Genomic DNA, 7,734 nt, shown 5'->3' with positions numbered 1-7,734 from the left:
AGCATGGTGGTTGAAGTCTCCCACTATTATCTTTAGATCTAATAATGCTTAATTTATAAAAGTATATGATCCTATGTTAGGTGGATATACATTCATAATCATTATGCATTATAGATTAATTAATCATTGGATTTCAAATAGTGACCTTGTTACAGAAGAAATCAGTAAGTGACACACAGAGAGGCAGCAGAATGGAAGTAAAACAATAAATTTACTTATCAATAAGGGCTGATTGCACATAAGCCGTGCCTGGATCGATGACACACTGGGTTACAACTCCTCCTTTTATAAGGTTTTACAGCCTTCACTTCATTTGGGTGGTTACAATTCATTCTCACAGTTCAAATCACGGTCACAAAATAGTTAATCTTTTCAACCCAGATGTATCAGTTCTTTGCAGTTGGGAAGTTTACCTTGAAGATTTGCCTAGTTATCTATTCTAGCCCATAGGAAGAGGGTGTTCAGGGTTAGGGGAGCAAATTTTAGCAATGGGTTATTTCATTTAGACACTTTTATGATGATGTGGCTCCAGACTCATCAGAGCTCAAGACCTTGACTGTTATCTCAGGGTAAGACCAAATGCCTCATTCAGCAATTAGTGCCTTCGGTGCCTATTAGTTTTGGGCTAAACAAAACAAATTGCTAGGGCCTGGGATTTAGCTCAGTGGTTCTGCTGCCTGCCTCGCAAGTGCGAGGACCTGACTTCGATCCCTGGTACCCGCCACCAAAAAAAATCTTAAATAAAAAAAAAAACCCTGCTGTTAGAGACAGCAGAGGCCATTTTACATTGTAACACTTTATAGGTTTTTGCTATTTATAAAAGTTTTCCCTATCAACCTTACTTGTCTCTTACATTTTTTGCCTGATGTAAGCAAAGATACTCATGCTTGCTTTTGATGTCCATACGTGTAGATATCTTTTCATATTCTTAAATTTTCAGTCTTTGTGTCTTTACTGGTGAATTGAGTTACTAGAAGGCAGTGTATTGGTTTTTAAATTTCATATTCAGTCATCTTTATCTTTTAATTGTGGAATTTTCATTTACAATGAAGGAGAGATAATGGGCCAATCACACATGGATGGGTTTCCTACACCCTCTAGTCTGCCCCACTGATTTGCATGTCTATTTTTCTGCCAGTACCATGCTGGTTTATCATTGTAACTTTGCTCATGCATTCTTCATTTAACAACCATGTCCAATCCTGCAACTGGATCATTAATTGAATTGGTCAAATGAAGAATTGTATATAGTAGGTACATTGTAATATTCAGAACAAAACAATGGCCAACTTGATGGTCAATGGAAACTCCAACTTGATAACTTTACTTTTATTTACATAACTTTCATAGTACTGTGATGTATAACAAAACATAAAACTATAGTACTGAAGTATACAGTACAATCAGCAATAATTATAGCACTGTATAAAGTGTACAGTACAAAAAAGGACACTGAGGCTTTATAAATAAAATGAACTGAACTGTATAAAAAAGATATGTCATAAGTTTGAGCAGCAGGTTATAAAGTCCAAAAAATGTACCTTGGTCATAAGTTCAAACAGTTGCTAAAAGGTAGGTCATTGCCAGGGATTTAGCTCAGTGGTTCTGCCGCCTGCCTTGCAAGCACAAAGAGGAAGGTCTGTATAATATTTCTCAAGAAAACAAAAGAAACCTTTGGTAATGAATATTCAACAAATAAGACTGAGTTTTATTAACCCATCTGAGCTCTTTGGAAGTTTCTTGTGTGCATCTATGTTTTGAATGTAATTAGAAAAGGATTTAGATAAAAAACACTCACAACACATACAAGATGGCAACCTCCATCTTGGCCCATAGGCTATATACTCTATATACTCTGCTTCTTTCTTTCCATTTATTTTCCTTTTTAACCCACAGTTTTAGAGCCCTGTCTCTAAAGGGACTTGTGAAAAGCCTCCCACCTCCTACCTCATACTCTTGTTAGCTGCAATTGAACAGCATTTTTATTTAGATCTAGTTTTCATCATGTCAAATATGCTACTGAGGAGCTATAGGAGACATCTCTGCCCCATACTAGTGGGCTATGAGTGGCTCCTGCTTCTTGCCTTCCTTAATTCAGCTATACTCTTTTATATCAGGAGTCAGACTGAAGCCCTGCATGACTCAAATGGGCATTGTCAGCTAGCATGGGATAGCACTGCTCCTTTGCTAATGTCTGTCACTGAGGCCTAAGTCCTGGTCTGTGATGTGGCAGGGTCCTGCTAAGTTACGTGCAGCTGAGGTCAACATGACCCCAGTTAAAATCCTTTCCCCTGAATTATCACTTTTCACTGATTTTTGTGGGTCTCTTGTGAATTGTGCCTGGTGCCAGTACTGGTTTCTTCTATCCTAGCAAGGTAAGTAGTGCGGACTCCCTTACAGCCCTGCCTGGCACTATGATACCAGTGTTTGGCAGTATTTCACTAGATGCCTTCAAAGCATACCTAGCTCCTTATTCCTTCCCATGACTGTATTCAATAAATACTGGATGTGCTTGGAGGCCTTAGTCTTTGCTGCTATCAGCAGCATTGACTAGGACCCAAGACTCAGCTTCTCCACTCTAAGTCTTGTTTCTGTCTTTTCTTGAATTCACCTTGTGCTGTGGTGGCTCACAGGCCAGGACACAAGGCAGAGGTCCTCATAATATCCCTTTCCCCACTTCCTACAAGGAGCAGATTAGAATTGCTTAGTAAATTACAGAAAAATTACAGGGGAGAGCAATCCATATATTAGGGAGAGCAAGTCTGGTCCAGCCATACATATTAAAAATAGAAGCAAGAAGTATTAGGAAAAAAAGAAGGGAAAGAAACAAAAGTATGAGTTCAACAGGACAGTTTATTTCAGAACAAACCTGAGAGGGACCACTCTGGCCTTGAGACAAGACTGGATCCTCTTGTACAAGCTATGGAGTGGGAAGGAGTGCTCAGTGAAAGGTTATAGCTATCTGCTAAGAACAAGGCTTGAGAAAGGTGATGGTTGCCCATGGACTAGGCTTAGGAATATGCATGGAGTAGTGGTTGCCATCAGTAACAGGGATGATAATGATATGAATCACTGAGTGTAGCTGTGCAGGGGGGTGGAGGAGAATGATCTTTGTAAGGATGGCAGTGGTAGGATTCCTTCATTTTAGACTCTATGGTTAGATAGGGAAAAAGGCAGCATGTCTCTTCCTTATCTACTTTCTGCTGATTAGGGGTGGTGGAGATAGAGAGAACTTATGTAAATTGTCTGAAACATACAAAATGTTAAGGAAATATAGAATAACCACTGTCTTTCGCTTCTGTAATTTGCTTTGCTTTGCTTGTTTCGTAGGACAGCAATACCAGAGGTTTCACCATTAAATACAAAGCTTGAAGGCACATAGCCCCAGTTTAAAATGTTTTAAGATTAACAGATGCCAGAGGTGCTCAGCTGCATCCACAGGGTGAGACCAGATGTTCAAATTGAGATAAGTCACCATGCCCTAAGCCCTAAACTTTCTGTAAATCATATGACTATTAAAGAGTTAAGATGGAAAGAATGTCACCAGTTCTGTTTTCCTAACTCTGACTCCCCACTCTTGTGGGCTAGAATAGCTAGCTAGGCGAATCTTAAAGATAAACATTCTAACCACAAAGAAGATGCTAATGCCACATTTGGTTTAAAATTAAACTGTTTTATGACCATGATTTGTGATGGGAACTGAGAGAACTGGAATGTCTTATCAAACTACTTAAAATGAGGTCATGATTGTAAAACTCCTATAAAAGGCAGATTGTAACCCAGTCCAGGGTTGGTCATATGTCACAGATCTTGGTGCAGATCAACCATTTGCTAGCAAAGTAAACATTTTTGCTTTACCCAGTTTTGCAACTCTGTGTGTCACTCACCAGTTCCTTCTTCAACAGTGGAGGTAGGGGTTTTGTTTGAACTGACAAAGGAGAACCATATTGATGTGTTCTTTGGCAACTGCCTGTGAAATGACTGCAATCTTGCTGGTGAAAAATTATTGAAACAGATTTATTAAGCATAGCAATAATAAACAGGTGAGTATCACTGGGAGTTATGCAAGAATAAACAAACTTTACCAATAGATTAAAGCATATCTGATCAAAATGGGAGCACCAGAGTGGAGAGGCAGATTGGGGAAGGAATCATATCCAGGCACTGTTCTCAAGGGACTGGAATAGCAATTGTAACCAGGCAATTGCAACCAGCTGGCTCCTATAGATCTTTCAGCAGTTACAGCTGGAAACTGTTAGCTGGGGTCAATGATTGGAGCCCTTTTGTTTAGCCTATATTGCTATTACTTTTATATCTCTTTGGTTATACTTTCCTGTTCAGTGTTCAAGACCAAGTTAAAGTGAGAACTGTGCTAATTAAAATTAAGCATCTTGAAATACGTAGTATGACCAGGGATTTTTTTTTTTTTACTGATTGTGGTTGTCTTAGAAGTTGAATCCCTGCAGAATATGAACAGATAACAACTCTAAATCTTCACTGAGAAAATCTGACATCAAGGGAAACATGCATTTTAACACAATAATCATAACGATATCATTGTATTAAATGACATCATTGTATTAAATGACATCGTTTTATAAAATGAAATGAAGAAACTTTTACCTAAATTTGTACAATGCATGGACAACATAGTGTCTGACCATCTCCAAATGTTGTAACTCATACATAACATACACATAACAGTGTTGGGGGGTCTCAAGATGAATTGGCATGCATGTCTCATTATAAGTAACTGGAAAATAAGTCAGGGAAAGCCTGATGCTTCAGTCTAAAAGTTTACCACCATAAATAACTTTACTCTGTAAGTTACCAGTGTGATGCAATGTTTTTCAGTTTTGTTTCCTTGAAGATCTGTACACTTGAGAAACAAACACATTTAATTATCAATGAAGTCAGCAATAATGAATGTCATAAACTAGGTTGGAACTGCCAAAAGAGGCATCTCCACTGTGGTTTTTTTTTTTTTGTCATCAGCTTATCTAGGTATCCCTGCTAGTGATGCAGAAAAAGCTCATGTCCAGTATCAACTTAGAAATCAGAGGTAAAGCTTTTATCTGAAAGCACCAGTTAGACTGGAGAGAAGAGTTGGGCTGTCGGTACTTGGATTTGAAAATGTCCTTGTCATCTATCTTTTTTTCCCTCTTTGGTCTCAGAGTGTTACATTTTAAAATTTGACTGGCTGCCAAAAGGCTTTTAAGTAACCTTGTAATCTCTCTTTTTTTTTTTTTTTTTTTTTTCTGGGATCAGGGATCAAACTCAGGACCTCAAGACCTTGCATTTGCAAAGTAGGCATAGCACCACTGAGCTAAATCCCTGGCCCTATAACCTTGTACTTTTTTGCTGAAGCAGCAGCAAAAAAAATTAATCCTGTAAAATGGACACGACTTATGAACTCAATCTGTTCATGAGGACTGGTTGTAACTCAAGTTGGTTATAAGTCATGACTATTTTTCCCATAAGAAATAATAGAAATACCCATAATGCCTTCCAAATCTCCAAAAGCACCCCTTAATTAACCATTTCAGAATAAAAAAGCGTTGTATTATGTGTGTAATTTACCAGAAACCAAAAATTTTCCTAGCGTATTCATCAAAAAGTTATAATATGTGCCTGGTTTACCAGAAACAACAATTTCATGCTGCAGTCACCATTTGAATTGGTATCTTTGGTTTGCATGAAGCGGGGATGAACTGGAAGGTAGTTATTTTTTGGAAGGAGAGTTCCTTTCCGCTAGAACATCAGGAATCTGGCTCTCCAGTGTCTTTTCTTTCCTTGGGAGAGTCTGTAGGCCCCCAGGCCCTGCTTCTGGCTCACTAGGTCTCAACTTTTTCAGAACTAAAAACTGGTCTAAGGTTGTCTGTTTCTGTCTTTTCATTAACACTACTCTGTAGTATGACATGACACTGTCATTAAGCAAGTGAATGCAACAATTATCTTTTTCTCTGTCTGGGTGGATCTTCTCTACCAATGTTTGTAGTTCTGTCCATTTTCTTGGGATTTCTTTTATTTCTGAAGAACTTTGCTATACTGATTGTTGATACTCCTACTCCTCTTCAGAAAGCTTCTCACCTGCCATTCTCTGTTGCTCAGCCAAAAGTTACTGAAGTTCCTCTGTAGACAGTTCCTCTGAGTGTTCCTCCATCAGTTCCTCAACACTCCACTGTCTAGCTGGAATGTTATGGACTCCGCTAGAGTGACAATTTCATCAAACACAGGGCCAATTGAAGGTGTGGCCTCTTCTGCACAGCCTTCAAAGTCTCTCTCCTGTATAATTTTAGGCCATAGTTTCTTCCAGATCTCAGTGTCAGATTCCTGATGTTCTAGTGGAAAGGAACTCTCAAAATAAAAATGGACTAGAGATGTAGCTCAGTGATAAATACAAATATACCATTTAATATACTATAAGTTTAGCAGTAATTTATCACAGCTATATAGACATCTTTACATATATTTGTTCTTAAGACAATATTTGACTCAACAGATTTTAAAAGATAACTATATTGACAAAAATAAAATACATCTTCACAGCTCTGATAAGTTTAGGAAACAGTGTGTTAATGACAATGAACAGATTTATCACATAATATACAAATGTATCTCCTTATACAATAGCAAAATGCTTATTGACCAAAGCAATCAGATGTAGATCAAGTTTAAATTTCTGGAGTAAATTTAAAAGGTTGTTAAATTTTGATCATTTTATATTTGTAAGGTTTAAATATATAGTATATAAAAGAGCATCTATTAGTAATACATACATTATATGTATTAAACTTGCATAGTCTTAACTCTATAAATTTAACTTTAAAGCTTAGACCTACAGCATAGCTTGTTTTCAGATGTGTGTGTGTGTGTATATATATATATATATATATATGTATGTGCCCAAATACAAGTTATGTTATAAACTAAGATAATAGTTGTTTATTTAATCAATCATGAACTGATTTTTGAAAATGTTTTATGGATTCACATTCAAATACTCTTTAACTCTTAACGCTTACTTTTTAGTAACCAAAAGCCTAACATTGAGAACACAAGAAATATATTTTAGTAAGACATAGAAACCTTGCTTTTAAATCTAGTTTTATAAGTCTGACCAAAAGCATCTCAATATTTCTAGAAAACTATATTGTTTTAGACATGGAAAATTTAATCTTTTAATTATAGCCAAAAACAATTACTTTAGATGACACGCCATAATAGATAACACTTTTTTAAAAGATATATATATTTGACCAGAGAAAGCTCTTAAATTATGGTACACAGACAGTAATAGACATTGCATTTATAAAATTGATTTTTGGTTATCTTGGTTATATAAAACCTGGATGCAAATATGTTATCAACTTTAAAGACATCTTTACTCTTGCCAACTGATTTAAATTAGCCTTCCATTAAGTTATGCGAACCACAAGTATTTGAGATAATGTCTTGAGTGTTTTTTTAATCTATAAGCCAATTTAAGGAGGGCTTTTGGAGGGTAATATATACCTGAAAGTTAACGCACAGAAACATGTACATATTAACCTAAATCATATGTAGCCTTTATGTTATCAGATTTTAGGGTTTTTACTTGTAAGTCCTTTGTAAATCTTGAGACTATCAGCCCTTATCTTTTAATGTTTTAAATGTTCGGTGACTCTGAAAACCTATATAGATGGCTTTCCCATGGAAATCTAAAAAAAAAAAAAAAAAAAAAAAAAAAAAAAA

The sequence above is a fragment of the Fukomys damarensis genome, unplaced genomic scaffold (genome assembly GCF_012274545.1).
Source record: "Fukomys damarensis isolate Sample0158 unplaced genomic scaffold, DMR_v1.0_HiC HiC_scaffold_4, whole genome shotgun sequence".
NCBI lineage: Eukaryota > Metazoa > Chordata > Mammalia > Rodentia > Bathyergidae > Fukomys > Fukomys damarensis.
Note: the sequence above shows the minus strand (reverse complement) of the source record.